Source organism: Eubalaena glacialis, chromosome 15, assembly GCF_028564815.1.
Source record: "Eubalaena glacialis isolate mEubGla1 chromosome 15, mEubGla1.1.hap2.+ XY, whole genome shotgun sequence".
NCBI lineage: Eukaryota > Metazoa > Chordata > Mammalia > Artiodactyla > Balaenidae > Eubalaena > Eubalaena glacialis.
The window spans coordinates 44155448-44181606 of record NC_083730.1 but is presented as its reverse complement, the minus strand read 5'-3'; the positions used below and the strand labels follow the sequence as shown (position 1 = coordinate 44181606).

Genomic DNA, 26159 nt, shown 5'->3' with positions numbered 1-26159 from the left:
TGTCCTTCTTTGTCTCTTTTAATAGTGTTTATTTTAAAGTCTATTTTGTCTGATATGAGAATTGCTACTCCAGCTTTTTTGATTTCCATTTGCATGGAATATCTTTTGCCATCCCCTAAATTTTCCATCTGTATGTGTCCCTAGGTCTGAAGTGGGTCTCTTGTAGACAGCATATATATGGGTCTTGTTTTTGTATCCATTCAGCCAGTCTATGTCTTTTGGTTGGAGCATTTAATCCATTTACATTTAAGGTAATTTTTGATATGTATGTTCCTATTACCATTTCTTAATTTTTTGGGGTTTGTTATTGTAGGTCTTTCCTTCTGTTGTATCTCCTGCCTAGAGAAGTTCCTTTCGCATTTGTTGGAAAGCTGGTTTGGTGGTGCTGAATTCTTTTAGCTTTTGCTTGCCTGTAAAGGTTTTAATTTCCCCATCGAATCTGAATGAGATCTTTGCTGGGTAGAGTAATCTCGTTTGTAGGTTTTCCCCTTTCATCACTTTAAATATATTGTGCCACTCCCTTTTGGCTTGCAGACTTTCTAGTGAAAGATCAGCTGTTAACCTTATGGGGATTCCCTTTTATGTTATTTGTTGTTTTTTCCTTGCTGCTTTTAATATTTTTTCTTTGTATTTAATTTTTGATAGTTTGATTAATATGTGTCCTGGCATGTTTCTCCTTGGATTTATCCTGTATGGGACTCTCTGCACTTCCTGGACTTGACTGACTATTTCCTTTCCCATATTAGGGAAGTTTTCAACTATAATCTCTTCAAATATTTTCTTGGTGCCTTTTTTTTTCTCTTCTTCTTCTGGGACCCCTATAATTCGAATGTTGATGTGTTTAATGTTGTCCCAGAGGTTTCTGGGACTGTCCTCAAATCATTTCATTCTTTTTTCTTTATTCTGCTCTGCAGTAGTTATTTCCACTATTTTATCTTCCAGGTCACTTATCTGTTCCTCTGCCTCAGTTATTCTACTATTGATTCCTTCTAGAGAATTTTTAATTTAATTTATTGTGTTGTTCATCATTGTTTGTTTGCTCTTTAGTTCTTCTAGGTCCTTGTTAAACGTTTCTTTTATTTTCTCCATTCGGTTTCCAAGATTTGGGATCATCTTTACTATCATTACTCTGAATTCTTTTTCAGGTAGACTGCCTATTTCCTCTTCATTTATTTGGTCTGGTGGGTTTTTACCTTGCTCCTTCATCTGCTGTGTGTTTTTCTGTCTTCTCATTTTGCTTAACTTACTGTGTTTGGGGTCTCCTTTTCACAGGCTGCAGGTTCGTAGTTCCCATTGTTCTGGTGTCTGCCCCCAGTGGGTAAGGTTGGTTCAGTGGGTTGTGTAGTCTTCCTGGTGGAGGGGACTGGTGCTTGTGTTCTGGTGGATGAGGCTGGATCTTGTCTTTCTGGTGGGCAGGACCACGTCCGGTGGTGTGTTTTGGGGTGTCTGTGACCTCTTTATGATTTTAGGCAGCCTCTCTGCTAATGGGTGAGGTTGTGATCCTGTCTTGCTAGTTGTTTGGCATAGGGTGTCTAGCACTGTAGCTTGCTGGTCATTGGGTGGAGTTGGGTTTTACTTTGAGATGGAGATCACTGAGAGAGCTTTCATTGTTTGATATTACGTGAAGCCGGGAGGTCTCTGGTGGACCAATGTCCTGAACTCGGCTCTCCCACCTCAGAGGCTCAGGCCTGATACCAGCCGGAGCACAAAGACCTTGTGAGCCACACGGCTCAGAAGAAAAGGGAGATAAAAAGAAAGAAAGAAAAAAATAAAATAAAGTTATTAAAATAAAAAATTATTAAAAATTAAAAATTAAAAAGTAATAAAAGGAAAAGAAAAGAAAAAAGAAAGTAAGAAAGCAACCAAACCAAAAAACAAATCCACCAATGATAACAAGTGCTAAAAACTATCCAAAAAAAACCCAAAACAAAACAAAACTAAAAAAACCACGGACAAACATAACCCTAGGACAAATGGTAAAAGCAAAGCTATACAGACAAAATCACACAAAGAAGCATACACATACACACTCACAAAAAGAGAAAAAGGAAAATATATATATATATGTATATATATATATATTAAAAAAAAAGGAAGAGAGCCACCAAATCAATAAACAAATCTACCAATGATAATAAACTCTAAATACTAAACTAAGATAAACATAAAACCAGAAACAAATTAGATGCAGAAAGCAAACCACAAGTCTACAGTTGCTCCCAATGTCCACTGCCTCAATTTGGGGATGACTCAATGTCTATTCTGGTATTCCACTGATATAGGGTACATCTAGTTGATTGTGGAGATTTAATCTGATGATCCTGAGGCTGCTGGGAGAAATTTCCCTTTCTCTTCTTTGTTTGCACAGCTCCTGGGGTTCAGCTTTGGATTTGGCCCTGCCTCTGCGTGTGGGTCGCCTGTGGGCATCTGTGCTTCACTCAGACAGGACGGGGTTAAAGCAGCAGCTGACTAGGGGACTCTGGCTCACTCAGGCCGGGGGGAAGGAGGGGTGTGGATGCGGGGTGAGCCTGCGGCGGCAGAGGCCAGCATGATGTTGCACCAGCCTGAGGCACGCCGTGCGTTTTCCCGGGGAAGTTGTCCCTGGATCATGGGACCCTGGCAGTGGCGGGCTGCACAGGCTCCCGGGAGGGGGTGTGTGGATAGTGACCTGTGCTTGCACACAGGCTTCTTGGTGACTGTAGCAGCAGTGTTAGCGTTTCATGCCTGTCTCTGGCATCCGCCACGGCTCACACCAGTCTCTGGAGCTCATCTAGGCGGTACTCTGAATCCCCTCTCCTCGTGCACCCTGAAACAATGGTTTCTTGCCTCTTTGGCAGTTCCAGACTTTTTCCTGGACTCCCTCCTGGCTAGCTGTGGCGCTTTAGCCCCCTTCAGGCTGTGTTCATGCAGCCAACCCCAGTCCTCTCCCTAGGATCTGACTTCCGAAGCCAGAGCCTCAGCTCCCAGCCCCCACCCGCCCCAGGGGGTGAGCAGACAAGCTTCTCAGGCTGGTGAGTGCCGGTCGGCACCAACCCTCTGTCCAGGAATCTCTCCACTTTGCCCTCTGCATCCCTGTTGCTGTGCAAGCCCTCTTCCATCCTTGTCGAGAGGACTGCTAACCTTTTCTCCTTTTATACAACACCCATGTTCACTGTATTATTCACAATAGCCAAGATATGCAAACAACCTTTGTCCATCAATGGATGAACACATAAAGAAGATGTGATATATATATATATATATATATATATATATATATATATATATAATGGAATACTATTCAGCCCTGAGAAAGGAGGAAATAGTACAATTTGCAACAACACTGATGGACCTTGAGAGTATTATGCTAAGTGAAATAAGCCATACAGAAAAAGACAAAAACCTCATGGTATCATATGTGGAATCTAAAAAGAAAGTCAAAAATCATAGAAACAGAGAGTAGAAAAGTGGTTGCCAGGGAGGCTACATAAAGGGTACTAACTTTCAGCTATAATAGGAATAAGATCTGAAGATCTAATGCAAAACATGGTGACTACAGTTGATGACACTGTACCATATCATTGAAATTTGCTAATAGAATTTAAATTTTTTCACCAACAAAAAAGAAAAAGCTGACGTATGTGTTAATTATCTAGATGGGAGGAATCCTCTCACCATGTATATCCAATCACCACAGTGTACACTCTAAATATCTTACAATTTTATATGTCAATTTACCTCATAAAGCTGATTTTAAAAAATACAAATAAATAGACATCCTAAGTTCCAAGATTAGAAGACTTAATATTGGTAAGATACCAATATTCCCCAAATTAATCTATAGATTCAACACAATCTATATCAAAATTCCAACTCCTTTTTTTAAGAGGTACAAACTATTATGTATAAAATAAGCTACAAGGATATATTATTGTACAACACAGGGAATATAGCTAATATTTTATAATAACTATAAAGGGATTATAACCTTGAAAAAGCGTTAATCATTATATTGTACACCTGTAACTTATATAATATTGTACATCAACTATACTTCAACAAGAAAATAAAAGGTTAAAAAAAAGAAATTGGCAAGTTGATCCTAAAATTCATTGGAGACGCAAGACTCAGAAAAACTAAACCCATCTACAAAAAAGAAAGTTAGAGAAGTCACTCTTCTTGATGTCAAAACATATTACAAAAGTGCAATAATCAAGACAGCATGCTACTACCATAAAGATAGACATATAGATCAATGGAGTAGAATTGAGCACTCATAAGTAAATCATACATCCATAGTCACATGGTTTTTGACAAGGGTGCCAAGACAATTCAACAAAGCAAAGAATAGTTTTTGACAAATGGTGCTAGGACAACTGGATATGCACGTGCAAAAGACTGAATTGGATGCCTCTCTCATACCATATCCAAAATGTAACTCAAAATGAATCAGTAACCTAAATGTTAGAGCTAAAGTTATAATATTCTTAGAAGAAAACATAGGTGTAAATCTTTATCACCCTGCTTTAGGTGACAGTTTATTAATATGACACCTACAGCATAATCAACCAAGGAAAAGAGAGATAATTTGGACTGTATCAAAACTAAAAATTTTACATGTTAAAGAACACTATCAAAGAAGTGAAAATCCAAACCACAGAGTGGAAGAAAATATTTGCTCATAATATATTGGATAAGGATATAGTTCCAGAATATATAAAGAAGTCTTACAGTTCTACAATAAACAGGCAACACAATTTTTTAAATGGGCAAAGAACTTGAATAGACATTTCCCTAGAGACGATATATTGTACAAATGGTCAATAAGCACATGACATGATGCTCAACATGATTAGTCATTTAGATAAATGCAAACTACAAGATGATACTATTCCATATCCACTAGGATGACTATAATTTTTAAAAATGGGAAATAGCAAGTGTTGGTTAACATGTGGAGAATTTGGAAACCTCAAACGTTGCTGTGTGAATTTAAATGGTAAAGCTATTTTGAAAACAGCTTAGCAGTTCCTAAAATAGTTAGAGTTACCATATGACCCAGGAATTCCCCTCCTGGGTATAAAACAAGGAATTGAATAATATGTCCACACAAAAATTTGTACACAAACGTTCATAGCAGCATTATTCATGATAGCCAAAAGTAGAAACTACTCAAAGTATCAATCAACTAAAGAATGTATAAACAAAATTTGGCATATCCATACAATGGAATATTACTCGTACATAAAAAGAAATGATGTACTAATTCATGCTATGACATGGCTGAACTCTGAAAACATTACACTAAGTGGAAGAAGGCTGACATAAAGGCCACATATTGTATCATTCCATTTATATAAAATTTCCAGGGTAGGCAAATCCATTGAGATAATTAAGTTGATTAGTTTTCAGGGGCTAGGAGGAGGGAGAAATGAAGAGTGAATGCTAATGGATGTGAGCAATTATTTTCAGGATGATGAATATATTCTGCAATTATGTAGTGGTGACGGTTGCACAGCCTGGTGAATATACTTAAAACCACTAAATTGTTCATGTTAAAAGGGTGAATTTTATGGTACATAAATTATATCAGTAAAATAGCAATACAAAAATACATTTGTGAATGGTTTCATATCTTCCCCAATTTATTGTAAACTGAGTGCAGAAAGAATAAAGTGTGGAAAGCAACACACCAAAATGTTTAACAGTGACAATTTTGGGGTCGTGGGATTAAGGGTTATTTTTTAAATTTAACTTCCTCTTTCTCATATTTTTAAATAATTCAATTAACCTTATAATCCTAATAAAATGAATTTGATAGAAAACAATAGACATCCATTAGCTGAAAAGCACATAAAATTTAACCCACCCCTCATACTTTATTAACTCAAAATGGATCATATAATAAATGTAAAATGTAAAACTGTAAAATATTTTACTAGAAAACATAGGAGAATCCCATGACTAGGTAGAATTTGATCCAGGTATGAAAGGTTGGTTAATCAACTAATGTAATCCATCATGTCAACAAACTTTTAAAAAAAGAAAAAAAAATCACGTGATTATATCAATAGATGCAGAAAAAGCTTTTGACAAAAACCAGTACACATTAATGGTAAAAACTTTCAGTAAACTAGGAATAGAGAGGAACTTTCTCAACTTAACAAAGATTATTTACAAAAAAACTATAGCTAATGTCATATTTAATGGTGAGAAACTCAAAGCTTTCCCACTGAGAACAAGTACAACGTAAGGATTTTCCCCCCTCACCACTCCTTTAAACATTGTACCGGAAGTCCTTGCTAATGCTATAAAAGGCAATGAAAGATATACAGATTGGGAAGGAAGACATAAAACTGTCTTTGTTCACAGATGACATGATCATCTGTGTAGAAAACCTAAAAGAATCAACAACAACAACAACAACAAAAACTCCTGGGATTTATAAGCAGTTATAACAAGGGTGCAGGATAAAAGGCTAAATATGCAAAAGTCAACTGATTTTCCATACACTAGCAATGAACAAGTGGATTTGAAATAAAAACAATATCATTTACGTTAGCACCAAAAAATAAAATATTTAGATATAAACCTAACAAAATATGTACATGATCTATCCAAGGAAAACTACAAAACTCTGGTGAATAAAATCAAAGAAGAACTATATAAATGGAGAGATATTCTATGTTCCTGGATAGGAAGACTCACTATTGTCAAGATGTCAGTTCTTCCCAACTTGATCTATGGATTCAAGGCACATCCAGTCAAAATCCCAGCAAATTATTTTATGGATAGCGACAAACTGTTTTAAAGTTTGTGGGAAGAGGCAAATGACCAAGAAGAGCCAACACAACATTGAAGGAGAAAAACAAAGTTGGAGGAATGACACTACCTGATTTCAAGACTTACTATAAAGCTGAAGTAATCAAAACATTGTGCTATTGGTAAAAGAATAGACAAATAGAACAATGGAACATAATATAGAGCCCAGAAATACATCCCCATAAATATACCTAACTGATCTTTGGCAAAAGGGCAAAAGTACCACAATGGAGAGCAGACAGTCTTTTTAACAAATGGTGCTGGAACAATTGGACTTTCACATGATGAATCTAGACACAGATCATACACTCTTCCAAAAATTAATTCAAAATGGATCACAGACCTAAATGTAAAATGCAAAGCTATCAAATTCCTAGAAGAAAAACATAGGAGAAAACCTAGATGGCTTCTGGTATGATGATGCCTTTTTAGATACACCACCATTGGCACAATCCATGAAGGAAATAACTTATAAACTGGGCTAGATTAAAATTTAAAACTTCTGCTCTGCAAAAGAAAATATCAAGAGAATTATAAGATAAGCCACAGACAGAGAAAAGATTTGCAAAAGACGCATCTGATACAGGACTATTATCCAAAATATACAAGGAACTCTTAAAACTCAACAATAAGAAAACCAACAACTCGATTAAATCATGAGCCAATACCTTAACAGACACCTCACCTAAGAAGATATACTGATGGCAAACAAGCATATGAAAAGATGCTCCGCATTGTATGTCATCAGGGAAATGCAAACTGAAACAATGAGATACAACTCTACACCTATTAGAATGGCCAAGATCAGAACACTGACAACATCAAATGCTGGCAAGGATATGGAACAACAGAAACCCTCATTCATTGCTTATAGGAATGCAAAATGGTACAGCCATCTTGGAAGACAGTTTGGCTTTTTCTTACAAAACTAAATGTACTCTTACCTATGATCCAGCAGTAGTATTCCTAGATGTGTACCCATAAGAGTGAAAAATTATGCCCCCACAAAAACACTGTGCATGGATGTTAATAGTAGATTTGTCCATAATTGCCAAAACTTGGAACCAAGCAAGCTGTCCTTCAGTAGGTGAATGAATAAATAAACTGTGGTACACCAGACAATGAAATACATTCAGCACTAAAAAGGAATGAGCTATCAAGCCATGAAAAGACATCAGCAGGGGTTAGGAGTTTAAATGCATATTACTAAGTGAAAGAAGCCAATCTGAAAAGGCTACATACTGTATGATTCCAACCATATGACTTTCTGGAAAAGGCAAAACTATGTGCACAATAAGAAGATCAGTGGATGTCAGGGGTTGGGGGAGAGAGATGAATAGAGCAGTGGAAATACTCTGCATGATATTATAATGATGGATATTTGTCACTATACGTTTGTCCAAACCCATAGAATGTACAACTCCTAAGTTAAATTATGGACCTTGGGCGATTATGAGGTGTCAATGTAGGTTCATCCCTGGTAAACCTTTTTCTAAGGACCAAACTGGGGAGTGATACTGATAATGTGGGAGGCTATGCATGTATGGAGGTAGAGAGTAAGTCTTAAAAAAGAGCATATCTGTTCAACCTTAGTTTAAGCAGAGTCCTTCAGCATGATACCAAAATATGATCCATGGAAGGAAAACTGATAAATTAGATATACCAAAATAGAAAATACCTGTTCTGTAAAAGATATGGTTTAAAATGTGTAAAGACAAGACACAGACTGGGAAAAAATATTTGCAAATCACATTTTTGACAAAATACTTGGATCTAGGATATATAATCAACTCTCAAAAATTCAATAATAAGCAAACAAATATCCCAAATTAATAAATGAGTAATGAGCAACCTAAGTGTCCATCGACAGATGAATGGATAAAGAAGATGTGGCACGTATATACAATGGAATATTACTCAGCCATAAAAAGAAATGAAATTGAGTTATTTGTAGTGAGGTGGATGGACCTAGAGACTGTCATACAGAGTGAAGCAAGTCAGAAAGAGAAAAACAAATACCATATGCTAACGCATATATATGGAATCTAAAAAAAAAAAAAGGTCTGAAGAACCTACGGGCAGGACAGGAATAAAGACGCAGATGTAGAGAATGGACTTGAGGACACTGGGAGGGGGAAAGGCAGGCTGGGACGAAGTGAGAGACTGGCATGGACTTATACACACTACCAAACGTAAAATAGATAGCTAGTGGGAAGCAGCCGCATAGCACAGGGAGATCAGCTCGGTGCTTTGTGTCCACCTAGAGGGGTGGGATAGGGAGGGTGGGAGGGAGACGCAGGAGGGAGAGGATATAGGGATATATGTATATGTATAGCTGATTCACTTTGTTATAAAGGAGCAACTAACACACCAGTGTAAAGCAATTATACTCCAATAAAGATGTTAAAAAATTAAAAAATAAAAAATAAATAAATGAGTAATGATCTAAACAAACACTTCATCAAAGAATATATGTGGATGCAAGGAAACATAGGAAAAGATGCTCAATACCACTACTCATTAGGACAAAGGAAAGTAAAACTACAATGAGATACTACTACATAGCTATTAGAATAGCAAAAAAAAAAAAAAAAATCCTGACAACATCAAGTATTAGGAGTGGAGCAACTGGCACTCTATACTTTGCTAGCAGGAATGCAAATGGTACTGTCACTTTGGAAAACAGTTTGTCAATGCCTTATAAAAGTAAACACACATCTATCATATAACATTGCATTCCCATTCCTAGATACTTAACCAAGAGATAAAAACATATTCACACCAAAACCTGTATGCAAATGTTTACAGCAACTCTATTCATAATCACCCAAAGTGGAAACCACTCAGATGTCCTTCAATAAAGTAAATGGATAAATTATGGTATATTCACTCAAAGGAATAGTACTCAGAGATTTCAAGGAACAAAGTATTGATTCACACACCATGGATAAGTCCCAATTTCATTTTGCTAAATGAAAGAACCAGAGCCAAAAGTCTACATGTCGTGTGATGCCACTCATATGGTATCATGTAAAAGGCAAAACTACAGGGACAGGGAATGGACCAGTGGTTGCCAGGTGTAGGGGGTGGGGACAGGAGTTGTTTAAAAAGGGAAAGAATGAGGGTGTTTCAGGTGTAATGGAACCATTCTATTTTATGGTTTTGGTGGCGGTTACATAACTGTATGCCTTTGCCAAAACCCAAAGAACTGCATGTCATAAAGAGAATGTTACTCTATGTGAGTAAAATATACAAATAAAAATGAATAAATAATATCTTAGAAGAAAAACAAAATAAGCAACTGGTAAAAGATGAAAAGTATTAAATAATTGTAATCACGCAAGGGAACTCTATCTCAATTCATATACAAGCACATAAGCTTATATATACATACTAGGCCTGGAGAGAAAAGTAATTTTTGTCTAATCGTTGAACATATTAGCCCTGACAAGGAATTTAAAGCTTCAACTGAACTCTTCTAACTGCAAAGAGAAATTCAGAGCTGATTCGAGTAAGTGCTGAATTGTTATGAATAAGAAAATAATTTACATTGTTACTATTATTGTTACCATGACAGTGTTATAATATACAAATTATATATTAAGTATATACAGTATATACATAAATATTATATATAATAGCACATTATAATTATGTTTCTAAGAAAGGTGTGTCAATAAAAAAGATAGAAGATGGGCAAGTAAACAAAAGAGGAATCGAAGGGCACTTATAAGAGGATAACTGACACTTAAGAATTGCTTGAATTACTATGACACTTCCCCCAAATAATAGTAAACTCTACAACAAAGACGGAGAACATGGAGTGGGGCAGGTGCCACTCAAGGAAGGGACTGAGTTCCACGTTTGAGTGACATCAGTCTGATGATAAAGGAAGAGCCACTAGGGACAGAATAAACAGCAAGAAATCTGAGGAGACAGGGATTCAGATCCAAAGGTGACATGGAAATAAAAATCCCCTCATTAATTCACAGAAATTTGTGGGAGAGCATTTGACTTTTCAAATTTCATAACGGAGGGAGGCTCAAACCAATCTCTTAGGAGAAGGGAATCTCTAGTTGGCATATGGGTTACATATGGGATATCTGGGAGCAATCAAACTGTTCACTGTCAAATAACTTACAAAAATAAACCACTAGAAATCAACTGTTTGTATAAATCAAGAAGTGAAGAAGACATATAAGCAATAAATTGGTGAAATTGAAATTGGAGAAACGAGAAGTTAGTATTCAAAGGTAGTAAGTAGAAACTTCTGTGAAGCCTATACAGTACCCCAGATTAGGGGTTCAAAATTTTCTTACTCTCCTGTCACCCACTCTCTCACTACACTCACTCTCTATTTTGTCCCTAGTTAAGATTTTCGGTTACCTCACACTCTCCTATCTTTCCAATTATCAGTCCACTTTTCAGTTTCACTTGCCCCCTTACCCTAGGCCCCCACAGGCAACCATTAAAACACAATGTCTATCTTAAAATCTGGATAATTCTGTCAAGAACTGTGAAGGATCTGAGATTTTCCCCTACTTGAAAGCTAATTCAGCCTGCCACAGTTTCATGGATGGTGGCAGAAGACACAAGACTCCTGCATTAGTGACAAAGGGCCACTGGCTATTATAGGAATAGTAGTAGCCGGAATATCAACACTTGCATCAGTTCCCCAAGTTACAATACTCCCAGAGCAACAAGAAAAAGGCCAGTTGTCACCTGCACACATAGTGGGATACATACAGGAAAGAAATCCTGAGCTCAGGGAACCTGAATCTTTTATAATGGGTAGTTAAGTCAGCCTAGACCTCGCCCTGGAGGAAGATACCATCTTTATTATACTGAACAGTCAGCAAACCCACCCTTTTCCCCAAGGGGAGATATTATCTTTTTCGTCCAAGCCTGTTCACTCTACAAATATCCTTTGAAGACAGTTCCAAACAAAGGCAGTCAGTGCCTCTACTCACAAGACATGCAGAAATGCTAGCAGCCTTCCAACAGTCACCAAATTTTCTCTCTTGGCTTTGGGGTCTTATATTTACTCTAGAAAGTTATTAAATCACACCTTACAGCATCCTTTATGAAAAAGAATTTCAGGTGGTCCTCACAGACACTCACCTTTATCATTTTCATCTTTTATCTATATTAGAGATGTCTGATTGCTCACCTCCGATTCACAGAGAACCACTGATAATCTGCAAAGGATGTCCTCTAAGCCCTTACCACATAACTGCCCCTAACTGGACCAAAGTCCCTCTTCCCAAGAAATTGAACTTGAAACAAAAGACTGAGGCAGCCAACACGGTGCCATGTGCAAACTGAAGACACAGAAGATAACTAGCAAAGTCTTACCTTCTAAAAAAGGTAATCGGGCTTCCCTGGTGGCGCAGTGGTTGAGAATCTGCCTGCCAATGCAGGGGACACGGGTTCAAGCCCTGGTCTGGGAAGATCCCACATGCCACGGAGCAACTAGGCCCGTGAGCCACAACTACTGAGCCTGCGCGTCTGGAGCCTGTGCTCCGCAACAAGAGAGGCCACGACAGTGAGAGGCCCGCGCACCGCGATGAAGAGTGGCCCCCGCTTGCCGCAACTAGAGAAAGCCCTCGCACAGAAACGAAGACCCAACACAGCCAAAAATAAATATAAAAATAAATAAATAAATTAACTAAAAAAGGTAATCTTTAGAGAGCAGAATGGAACAGTCATGCAGTGGGAAGCATTTCCAAGCCACCAGGCAATCCCACAAAGGGGAAGAAAAACAAGCTTTCTTGCTCCAATGAGGCCCAGCTCTATTATCTTCGTTTGTGCTCCATGATAATTTCTTGTTTCCCGTGAAGTTCCCTACAATACCCCCAAGTAGTTTTACATTTTCTTTAACTTTTTAGTGTAGGTTTCTAGTCTGCACTTATCAATTTTTGAATAACCCTTAAATACAATTTACCTTCCTAAGATCATCAAGCCACTCCAATCATGGCCCAATCTCCTTCTTCACTAAGGAGATAAAGGTAATTGTCATGAGCTCCTCTTATTCTACCTCAAAAGACCTATAATATCATCTATCTATCTAGAACATATACATGATAGCAATTTTTACTTTACACTGTATGCCTAATATGATGTGACAACCAGCAGTCCTTTGATCAGAGAAAGTATTTTCCCCTTTGTGTTAAATAGGCTTATAACTGGCTTTACAACATTATCAGAAATAAGCATGTTTGTTTTGGCAAAGATATCTTCAGCTCTGAAAAATGTCACTTTACTTTTAGAATCTTTTTGGCCTTTCATGACAAAAACTGATCCATTTTATTATGAAAAGTGTTATTTTACTCTTTCCCTGAAAGACAGTTTTGACTGCTTTACAAAGAGATCGCTATGCTTTCTTTTTTGGAAATTTAAGCGAAAACTTTCATGATGTCAAGCATTGTTTGATAGTTCCATTATTGCCAATGTGCCAGGGAAAGAGGGTAAGTAGATACACAGTCAAAATCCAATTTTCAGATGTTCATCATCATATTTTCTATGTAACTCTTCTTTTGGGGCTGCTTGGTGGAAATAATACACTTGTAAATTCACTTATTCTCTCTTCTGTTTACTGTGAGTTACATTAGTCTCATACTTTGACAAATCATCTTATTTCCCTGGTCCACTTTTGTGAATTCAGGATATAACTCAATAAAATAATATGCAAATTTCACAAATATAAACAATAGCATGAAAGCACCTGACCTTCTCCTTGCTAACCGAATGTTAGTGAAGACCAAGTGAGCAATATTTCCCTCATAGTACCTGAGCAACCAAGGATATAATAGTCATGAACCATTACGGAGAATGTAATGGAGAATGTATTGAGAAAGTAATCTGATGATGATATCATAATTAATCCTGCATTTCATATTTATTAAAGCTATTTCAAGCAATGTTTCATCCTTTTTCCTCTCTGGCACAGCTAAACTTCCTGTGGACCATTTGATACTCAGCCAGGTCGTAAAGTAGGTCAAAGATTTTGCTTTGAGAAACACTCATCTGTTAGCTACCTGAAGGCAAAGATTTTCACCCATTCCTTTGACTACCACACACCTAGACCAGCAGAGAACTAATATATGCCTAATAAAAGGTCACAGTCCTTAAATGTGTATATTTCAAATTTTGTCCTTTCCCTTCCTTTGCCTTAACATCCTTTTGACTCCAAGGAGACAACTTTTATAAGCATGACTTTGCAATCCAGTTTGGCCTCTCTGAATTTCTAACCCTTATTGCTACTTCCCTGCTGGAAAATTTCCACTTATGTGGTAAAAATCATCAAGTTTAATATTTCCAAAACAAACTCATCGCTATGTACTACATAACATAAAAAGCACCTCACATTTCCCCCTGCCACTTGTCACATTATTGCATTAGTAATCCAGGCTCACCTTCTCAGCTTTTTATTTCCTCTTTCTCCCATATCTACTGTCAATATTAAAGCCTTATTATCCTTTTAAAACATATTTATTTTATTTATAGTTATGTTTAAATTACAACTGTAATATGGACTTATTTGAAGAGCTAATACAATCCAAAGCTGCATAATAAAATAGTTGATAGTTCAACCCCAGCATCCATGTCCTGCCCCTTCTACACAATCAGGGTTTCAAGATTGTTATGGCACAATGACTATTGATACCTAATTGATACCCAAATTCATGCCAAGCCTTTTTCCAGTTCTACCGCAACTACCGTAACTCAGGTCTGCTCTATCAAAATGGCCATTTTTCAGGTCTGAGTCTTTCCACTTCGTCCATAATCCATTCTGCTCACTTCCACCATATAGATCTTAAGATCATGTTCTATTTTGCCACTCTCTAACATAACAAAACAAAAACAACAACAAAAAACACAGCCAGTTGAATAAAGTCTAAACTCCTTATTTTAACATTCAAGGATCTTCTATAGTTGCCACGGCATAAAATAACAAAAATTTGGATTAGGAATTTAAGTGAACAAACTTATCCATTACTAATTGTGTTATCCTAGGATAACACAATTAGTAATGTGTAGGATTACACATTCTATTCTAAGCCTCCTTCTTTCTCTATAGAATGAAAAATGAGTATATCAAACAAACATTCTAGCTAACTTTAAAATTATACAAGTCTATCTTTCAGATCTTAGCTTTCATTATTCCACTAAGTGTGCTCTACTTTTCAGTCCAATGAAACTACAGTTGACCCTTGAACACGGGTTTGAACTGTGTGGGTCCACTTACAGGTGGAATTTTTCAATAAATATGCAAAAATGTACATGTACAACATAGTGTGCAAAACTTTTATTGAAGCAGATAGCCTATCCTTACAAAAACATAGGGTGAGTGACGTTTAATATGAAGTTAATAATGTGTTAGTTTTCTGTTTCATAACTTTGCTTTCAAAGAATTACATTACTGTATGGTATGCTTCTCTCTCGTAATTGGAGAAACTTCATATCAGCCTATCATCACAGGTAAGGGATTTTTTTAAATGTAATGATGTTTCCAATACTGTATTATTGGAATATTAATGGAAACATTGTATGCCATAAAAATTGATAATGATTCATTCATTAGTACAGGATAGGCTACTGTGAAGCAATCATATGTATTACACTAGCCTACCATAAAACAATCATAGTTCTGCCCCTTCATTACCAATGCATGAATCGTTATACCTGTAAATAAATATCAATTTCTTTTTCACATTATCTTTTCATTTTTGATGTCTACTGTTAGTAATATGTATAACATCTAGTGTTTTGTATCTTGTGGATAACACTGATGTAAGTACTGATAGATGATTCATCTTATAAACAGAGGAAATAAACCTAGGTTATGGATAAATATGATACAGTACTGTAAGTGTATTTTCTCTTCCTTATGATTTTCTTAACATTTTCTTTTCTCTAGCTTACTTTATTGTAAGAATACAGTATACAATACATATAACACACAAAATATGCCTTAACCAACTGCTTATTTTATCAGTAAGACCTCCAGTCAACAGTAGGCTACTAGTAGTTAAGTTCTGTGGGAGTCAAAGATTTTCAACTGCATGGGGTCAAGTGTCCCAAATCCCCGCATTGTTAAGGGTCAACTATATGTGCCATTTGCTAGTACTACAACTGCCAGAGTTTTTGCCCTTGCCATTCCTCTCTGTGAGCAATATTGAACTCTTACCCTTAATAAAATATTATCTATACATCATGGTAACATTTTTCAGAAAAATTTTCCTTAACCAGGAAAAAATTATCTTCTATAAATCCCCAAAGCACATGGATTTTGCTTCTAAACTGCATAATTTTGTAATATAGATTTTTTTAAGTACTTTATAGTTTAAAACAGTTTTAGGTTCACAGCAAAATTGCGTGGAAGATACAGAGATTTCCCATATACTCCCTGACCCCGCAGGTGCACAGCTTCACCCACTACCAACATCACCCACCAGAGTGAGACATTTGCTACAATCGATGAAACTACTTTGTCACCCAAGGTTCACAGTTTACATCAGGGTTCACTCTTGATGTTGTACACTCTATGGGTTTAGACAAATGTATAGTGACATATACTTATCATTATAGTGTAATACAAAATAGTTTCAATGCCCTAAGAATCTTCTGTGCTCCACCTATTCATCCCTACCTCCTCTATAACCTGTAGAAACCACTCATCATTTACTGTCTCCACAATTTTGCATTTTCCAGAATGTTGCTGGAATCATACATTATGTAGCTTTTTCAGTTTGGTTTCTTTCACTTAGGATTGTGCATTTAAGGTTCCTCCAGGTCATTTCATAGCTTGACAGCTCATTTCTCTATAGAGATGAATAATATTCCATTGTCAGGGCGTACAACAGTTTATTTACCATTCACCTGCTGAAGTACAGCTGGATGGCTTCCAAGTCTGGGAATTATGTACAAACTGCTATAAACATCCATGTGCAGGTTTTTGTGTGGACATAAATTTTCAACTAATTTGGGTAAATACCAAAGTTTACAATTGATGGGTTGAAGGGTAAGAGAATGTTTAGTTTTGTAAGAAACTGCCAAACTGTCTTCCAACGTGGCTGTATTGTTTTGCATTCCCACCAACAATGAATGAGAGCTTCTGTTGCTCCATATACTTGTGGGTATTTGGTGCTGTCAGTGTTTTGGATTTATTCCATTCTAGGAGTGTGTAGTAGTATCTCATTATTGTTCTCATTTGCAATTCCTTAATAAGAGATGATGTTGAGTATTGTAACTATTTTTGTACATATTATATCTCCATTTTAATTATGGACTTCTTAAGGGTAGCCAAAGTTATTTATCTTTTTGTCATCCACTGAATGTAACATAATGCCTTAAAATAATTAATGAATAAATGCTAGGATTTTAGTAAAGAATAAAAAAAAAATTAAAAAGGACTGTCTCAGTTAATTAGAAGGATGAATGCAGTCTCCCAGGTGTCTAAGATATAAGGCCAGAGTTAGTCATTTCTAGAATTGTAGTAAATTTCTATATTTGCAAATATTTATGTATATTATTTGTTCACAGATGATATCCTTTCTTGTAATGAAATAGATTTGTAGGTCCAAGGTACATGACCTTAATGTACTACTCTTGGTGCTTTGTTGCACAGACTGAGAGAGATTAAAGGGAAAATGAGCTATACTTCCAATATGTTAACTCCTATCCAGGACCTCCCCAAACCTTCAGTAATGGCAATCTAACATTCAAAGTTAATTCATACAGCAAAGATCTATTGTTTACTATATACTGGACACTATTCTAGAACAAGTTAACACACCGTGAGCAAAACCAAACAGTTTCTATTAATGATAAAGTTGATTACAGTAAAGTTAATGATAAAGCAAATATAAAGATATACATTTCAGCTTTTTCCCCTATATCTAATAAAATATTTCAAGATCATATGCCATTCAGTATATTTTAAATTAATGTTATTTTAGTTTAGAAATAAATAAATCTGAAAAGAATAAGGTTAAAACCCTTTAAACCAAGTTCAAAATATTTACTTTATTTCTATTCTTCATTTGCAAAATAAATATGTATATTTTAATTTCCTTATGGCTGTGAGACAGTTGAATCTAGAAGACTCATTTTGACATTTGGACTTGAAGATGCATTTTTAACCATTTTTTTGCTATGACTTCATCAGGTTTCCCATCCAAACTATATACTGGAATTTTTTTTTTAAGTTAAAAGAAATTATTTATATATATATATATATTCCACTGCATACAGATAGTATCCAAATGAATTTCAACATCTCTGTTTTGGCAGAAATTCAGATTTATAAACAGCAGGCTTCCGTCTGGAATTATGGTCTATATAAAGAGGGAAAACAGATTGATATTCATTCACCATAGTTTACAAGAGCTGAGAACGCTTATCTCTTGATAAGGATGGCTGGAGGCCATCTGTAACAGATCACATGCAAATAAAAGTTTGGAATGTAAATTAATCTCTTAAAATACAATGCAACTGGAAAGTGATATATATGATATACATCCAATGCTCTTCTATAAATAATTGTCAAATAATTATAAATTCAGTAAAATTCTATTATGTGTATATACTTAATATTTGTATGAATGAATGTGCTGTCCTTTATATATGAAGTTAAAATTATCCAGTCACCATGAGTTAAATGTGTGCTTTGAATTGTTGGTAGGATTTATCAGTCTATAGTGAGTCACAGACTTTTAATCCTCTTTATGGTGTATACTCATAAACTGGCTGGAATGGGTCAAGGAAAGAGTTCATAGATAGTGTTAATATACAAAAATATGTAATGGAATTTTAGGTCTTGATAGTTTAAAATTTAAATAATATTTTCATTTGAATACACATATAACTATGTTCTGACAATGATTTTAAAGTTATTTTGCATTTTATTACAGTTGTATGTTTATTTTCTACTCTAAAGAAGTACTATGATATATTCAGATCAGGACATTATAGGAACTACTTTGTATTTTAAAACAAGTGTAAATAGTATATTATACATAGGTCTGGTACACAATGCAAAACTGTTTCACACACAATCACACAAATATGCTAACAGAGCCAAAGAAGTCCATTGGGGCCCGAGAGTCATCAATGTCCCATGTTTTTTAAAATCCTCCAATAAGCTAATATACTTTAGCTTGAAATCACAGCACAGAAACAAGAACCCAGCTTTAGCTGTGTTTTGCTAAAGATGGCTATGTAATGATGGCACACAGTTTCAGAAGGTCCTGGACATATGTGATAAAGTAGAAAAATTCCATAAATACTTGAGTGTCCACTTATACTTATATCTCCACTCAATTGTAATTACTTAATCAATTTAGAACATCTCAATTGAAAAACAGTAATTAAGTTGCACTCTCTTCATTCTGATTTGTCTAAATGTTTGGAAAAGTGAGTTACATAATACTGAAGGAAAAAGCACACACACACACATATATGTATACCCACACATATATATATACATATACATACTGACATTAATGTGTGTAGGTATGTATATATATACATCTATGCACATTTTTATACCTATGCACATTTATATGTATGTATATGTGTATATACATAAGAATTGATCACTTGTATCAGTTGATTGTGCTGTAATTAACAGATTAACCACCTTAAAATTACTTATACGTCTAATATTTTGTACACAAAAATTTCCAGAGGCAGTGTTGTTTCAGATTTGGTTCTAAGTCAAGAAGGTATTAGCATGACCCAAGTAAATTCTTTCTATTGGTCTCCTCTGTTATCCTCCCCATATCAGCTCTATCTCTCTCATGACTGCAAGAAGCCTTCAGAAATCCCAGACTTCATGTGCACTCACTGCCACAACCACCAAAGAAGAGTGTTCTATGCTTTTCATCTCTTTTTATTTACGGAGAATTGCCTTTCCTGACACCTTACAAAAGACTTTCCCTTTCCATTTGCATTGGCATGGTCAAGTTTATATTCCAATGTCCTAGCTGCAGGGGAAGCTGGGAAAGCAAGTATATAAGCCTACAAGGGGAAGCCAGCTCTGCCAACAGAGAAGGACCAGGAGAGGGACAGGGGTTGGGAGAATTATCTGCAAGTCTACCACATCTCTTGATTTGTCTAATTTACCCAACGTTGTTCAAACTTCGTCTACGTACCTACCTATCCCCCTTTTTTCGCTCTCCCTCTCCCCCGCCACAGAGACACACATACACACATACGTGCACCTATGTGTGCACTTTTCTCCTGCAATTATTAGCTGTGTAAGGGAGATGTTGTTTATTATGATGTTCTAAGACATCACCTCTCCACTATATCCAGATTGTAATTAAAACTCTTAAATCTTGGCTGGATTTTTACCTACAAGGATTACAGAAGCCTTTCTTGGCATCTGTAAAAACAAAGAGCTGTCACAGGTTTGTAGCTCTTAAAATAAATAAATAAATAAAATAAAAAGGAAGAAGAGAAGAGAAAAGCAATAAAAATGTGTGTCGGACTCATGTATTTCTCTTATAAGTTAGTTGGGGAAAAATGTACCCATTCCCAGCATTGCTAAATGCCTTTATTCAAAATTCAAATATTAAAAGATGTTACATATTTTGTTTCCCCTTATTCATTTTTCAAGAGCTACTATGTCAGCTCTCTCATCTTCAGCAGTTTTTGGATGATAGGGTTATAGTACATTTTTGCATGTAATTAATATAGAAACAACTCACCTAAATGCAAGTATCTTTTAAAGAGCTAATATTTAACATACAGATATTTAACTGACTCCAATGCAATTGATTCAAATTAATGGAAAGTGTACAGTGAAAAGGATTTTCAAATGACTTACCAGAATCTTATAATTACAGCCTTGTGTTAAATCATTTATAAATAAAATTGAAAATGACACATCAGAAATTATTGAGATTGTTTTCATGAAACACTAAAGCATGACTATCATTTTTCTCAAATCTACATTTTATGATCTTATTACTGACAATTGGTATCCTGTATATGCTCTTTCTAATGACACTCAAAGTTGAAATTAATAAAAAGAAAAACCCAAGGATGGGTCACAAATAGCAAAATTAATATCTCTCAACACAGAAACCCAAGCAGCTAAGTAAAATCATAAGTTGCAAATCTTGGTGTTTCTATTAATGCAAAATAATGAAAAGGCCAAACTTAATTTGTATAAATTTTATGTGTGTATTGACACATGGTGACCTTTTAAAATCATAAAAGCCATGTTTTCCTTTATTTGAAGCCTCAGTATTTGTAAAAGAAATGTTAGTTTTTTGTTTTTTTTTTCCAAAAAGAATGGTATTTAACTTCATATGTACCTGTCTGTGCCAAAATAGCTTTTATGTTGCCATTGCATTGAGGCCAATTATGCCTGTTTTACAAGTGGTTGTATGCATTTTATTTTCCATTAGCAATGGTCAAGATATCTGCGACCTTAATAAGAGTCACCTTGTCTGGAATTCTTTACCAGCATTGCTTCAATAAGGTGAAGTAGCATAATATTGGCATAAGGTACAAAAGTGGATCAATAACCTATTTTTAAAAAATCCCTTCCAGCATATAAAGAATTTATTTTTCTAATCTGCAAGCTAATCTCTATGCAAGTTTCTCACTTAAAAATAGTTAGATAACTGCAGGAAATAGATATATTCATAAAGACCCCAAAAAGGTAGTAAAATCTCATTTTCTGACAAAATGAAAAGGATCATTATGTGAATGAACCTTCTCTTTTTTCTTATGTTTGAAAAATGCATTAATTTTTAAATAACAGATTCCTTTCTGGAATGTCTATGCTGAAGACACTGTTTCCCTCAATATCCCTTGAGGACATGGAGCAACTTATTTGTACTATTGTATCCGGTTCATGAAATATTAAAGCTACATGGAAATGGCTGCTTAAATGTGTGCACATATTTTCCCTCATAGAAATCCTTAGTCAACTATACTACAAAGACTCTATCTTCTCATTTTAATCAAAGTATGAAAATCTCACACCTTATGGAAACTGCTGATCAGAGCCATTTGAGACTGGAAACCACACACATTCACAGCATTTTAAACTGTATACAGCAGCGGTCCCCAAACTTTTTGGCACCGGGGACCGGTTTCATGGAAGACAATTTTTCCACAGGCAAGGGGTGGAGGGGGGTGATTCAGGTGGTAATGGGAGCGGTGGGGACTCAAGCAAACCTTTCTGAGGAGATTTCTTCACACTCTGTTAACTGCAAAACAGACGAATCTGCTGCAAATTTCCATACAATGGAAAGATTATTTGGCATTTACAGAATCCACCAGGAAGGGACTTATTCCTTGCAACAGTTTAACTTATTTTCCATGAACTTTTGCCTTTCTCCATGCACAAAAGTCACACTGAAAAGTTCAAGAAACTAAATAATATTCAACAATGGGTATTTCCTCTAAATCGAATAATTGTTGTTTAATTATACATAGTAAAAAAATCACAATCTTATAACTTTTTAGATATTTTCAATAGCACTTTTGAGAAGGTTTTGTTAAACTGCTAGGCAGATATTTTAGAGCTTTTGGAGATGGATTTCTGCTACCCTCACAGTCTCTCAAATGTACTTAAAGTGTAGATATAGCTAAGAATATAACTAAGTAGATATAGCTAAGTAGATATATAACTTCCTGGGTTGGGGGGGTTTGGTGGGAGGTGGGGAGGAGGATATAATGATGAATTTGTACAGATCCACTACTCAGATAGAGAAAACAATATAAAACAGCACTAACTCATATATAAGAATTAAGCAAGTTTCAGTAATAGTCAATATATTATTTCATTTAATTTAGTCTTTACAATTAAGAAAATGTAAAGAAACCTGAATAGTATCATCTTTATCCTTTTCTCCTAAGTTCGTCCTTTTAAACCAAGGGTAGATGACAAATGGCACTTCAGAGTTGAACAGATCCACAGGTAAAATCTAATCCAATACCTTCATTTCATAGTTCAGCAAGGTGAGGTTAAAAAAAGAGACAAATTAATATTTGACTTGTCTACATTAAACACATGAGTGAGGGCTGATAATACTCTAAAAGAACAAAGCCATGTTTTTATTCAACATTTACTGTATGCTTGCTTTGTGCCAGGGGCTACACAATAGTGGGGAGAAAGTTAGATTCTGCCTGTTCCATGAAACTTATCTCATGGAAATGACAAGCTTTAATTAATTAATCACACTGAGGCCGGAGATGGATGGGCTCCAGATTAGACATTTACAACTGGCCTTATGTTTACATTTCACGGGGCAGGAAAAAGTGGGCTTTGGGCTGGACACTTGCAACTAGCATCCTGTTTGCATTTCCTGAGACAGGAGATAGGCGGGCTTCAGGTTAAAATCTCCGAAATGGAAGCAATGACAGAGACAGGGTAAATAGCCAAGCTTTGCCTCTTGTGGATGATTTAAGATAACAGTCAAGGCAGGAACAAAGAGAGGCAAAACCTTGCCTGAGTAAAGGATCAAGGGATTTCCATTTCCCCTCTCCCTGGGGCAACGGAGACACGACACCTGTGCAGAAAGGCTCCTTGGGGGTCAAAAGTCAGGGAACAACTCCAGGCCATGGCGACTCTTGCTTCTCCCAGACGCCTTCGCATCGGGGTCCATTTTGGCTCAGAGGTGCGTGCGCACCTAAGGGGAGGGTCCTGAGACAAATTAGCCAGGGGTTACAAAGCAAGATGATTGGCCAGAAGGGAGACAAAGACCTGGAAAACTGCCCCCTTATAAAGGATTTAAACTTCCCAAAGGTGCGACTCTCTCTCTGAGTTTGCCCATGCATCTTTCGGCACGTACTCTGCTTTTCCAGTATACTTTTTACTTTTCTCTTTACCTTCTGCCTCCATGCCTGAATTCTTTCTTGACAAGGCAGGCAAGAACTGGGGGTTTTAGGTCCTAGCAGCTGGCCTCTGTGGTCTAGCAGTTAGGACTCCTGGTCTGGGAACTAAAGTCTTGCTTCCAGCTACTGCTTGCTGCTGCTTGCTGCCAGTTGCCGCTTACTGCTGTGTGCATCCAAAATCAAGACTAGCATATGTATTATCATAAAGTGAGATAAGTGCTAAGAAGTAACGTTAATGAGACAGAAACCTATCTTAGGTTTGAAAAAGGCATTGCCTGAGATGATACCTGAAGAATGTATAGGAGTTAACTAGCAGAAAGGGATTATGGGAGAGTGGTTCGATTTCCTGGCACAGGAAACAACGTATGCAAAGGCCTTTGCGGGGTAACAGCATCATCAGTTTAAGAATGTGAATACATATAGATCTACAGAAATCACCTAAGCTGAAGAGAGAGAGGAAATGGATTCACAAAATGAACACAGCTTCAAAGCTTTATGGGAAAATATCAAATGTTCTACCCTATGAGTAATTGAAGTCCCAGAAGACAGGGAGACAGAGAACGGGGCAAAGGAAACATTTGAAGAAACACTGGGCAAAAACTTCTCAAATTTGATGAAGACATAAACTTACAAGACTCAATAAGCTCATTAGACTCCAAAGAAAATGCAAAGAAAACCCCAGGTAATCATATCATAGTAAAACTGTTGTAAACCAAAGATGAAAAGATCATCTTCAAAACAACTAAGTAAAAAAACATTATTCCATACAGAATAATAACAACTTAGACTACTGTGGATTTCTCATTAGAAAGCATGCAAGTCAGAAGTCAGTGGAAAAATATCTGAAAGTTCTGAAGGGATTTATTAGTTTCTACTCTTGTTTTATTTAGTTTCTCTGGATTACTTATTTTTTTTAACTTCTCAAATTTAACAGGATATCTCATTGATTTTCAGTCCTCCTCATTCTGTATAAAATAGAAGCACTAAAAGTGATAAATACCAATGTGACTGCATCACTAAATTTCTGATATAATTTTTATCACCTAGTTTAAAATATTTTCTAATTTCCATTTTGATTTTTTCTGCAATGCATGAGTTATTTAAAAGTGTGCTTTTAAAATTGCCAGTTCTATTTTTTAATAATTCACTTTTAATTTTTAATCTGAGTCAAAATGGAATGTATGAATCAGAGGCTTAGAAATTCATCAACACCTGTTCTTATAGTATAATGCATATCCAATTTTTACAAATGATTTGTATATTCTTGATAACAATGTGAAGGCTGTAACTGCTAGGTACAAGCTAAATATATATGCTTATTAGACCAAGCTTATTTACAGTTGGATTAAATCTTGTATTTCTTTAGTAAAGTATAATCAAATCAGACAAAAATTAAAAGGGAGATATGTGATATACTTCTAACTATCATAGTGGCTTTGTCTATTGTTCCATGTATTTCTGTCAAATTTTTCTTTATATATAATAAAGGTTACACTATTAGTAGCATACAAGTTAATAATTATGTTTTCTTTTTATGTTTATGTAATGACTCTTCTTATCCATAATAATATTGTTACTAATAATGAAATTGTATTTAGTTTGCCATAAATATACATTCACCTGCTGTGTTAATATTCACTGAAATCTTTAAATTTTAATTTGTAACTTTATAATTTGATACATCACTTCTAAAGACCAGATTAGCTAGATTTATATTTTTATCTAATGTGCTCATTTTTCCTTTTTAATCAAAAAGTTTATTTATTTTAATGTATTTAATGATATATTTAGATTGAATTGTATGAGTTCATTTTATGCTCTTCTTTCTCCTTTACGTACATTTCTTTTTTCCTCCATTTATACAATTTTTAGAATATACTGAAATTATTTTTCATATTTCACTTTCGTTCTCTAACAAGTTGAACATTATTTTTTTCTATTCTTAAATGATTAAATTTATATGTTTTAAATGCATATTTAATAAAGTCCAAACCTAAACAATATTTCAGCCCTCCTTTTATTCAATACAAGCTTAAATTGCTTTAAATTCCATAAGTCATCTTCCATTTAAGATGTTATTTTTGTTCAGAACTTTGCTACCACTTTTTTATTTCCCAGTATTACATATTAACATAATTATTTTATGATAATATTTAGTATGCCCTCATGTGTTCTAATTTTTATGTTCACCGTTTATTCTGACATCCTGATCATTCCTTTTGAGATCTCTGTATTCCTTCTTCGAAAACATATCTTCTAAAATTTCTTTGGTGAGGGTCTATTAATGCTAGTCTCTCATAGGAAAATGTCTCATTACACCTTCTTATTTCTTCTCAGCATTTTGAAGTCATTTGGTTTCCATTACTGATCTTCAGATGTAAGCTATCTGTTTACTTAACTGTTCTTAAATAGTGTTTTTTTTCTTTCTTTCTGCTTTTAAAGTTTTTCTCCTTTTCCATGGCTTTCTGATATTTCACTACTATGTGTCTAGTTATGAA

At 35.4% G+C, this 26159-nt stretch overlaps 1 protein-coding gene and 1 pseudogene across 6 annotated transcripts in view; both read right to left on the bottom strand.

Moving 5' to 3' along the window:
* Positions 1-26159, bottom strand: part of NOL4 (nucleolar protein 4) — a 408480-nt gene that overhangs the window by 353436 nt on the left and 28885 nt on the right. The gene's annotated exons all lie outside the window — the stretch shown is intronic.
* LOC133076024 (U6atac minor spliceosomal RNA) lies at positions 3085-3142 on the bottom strand (annotated as a pseudogene).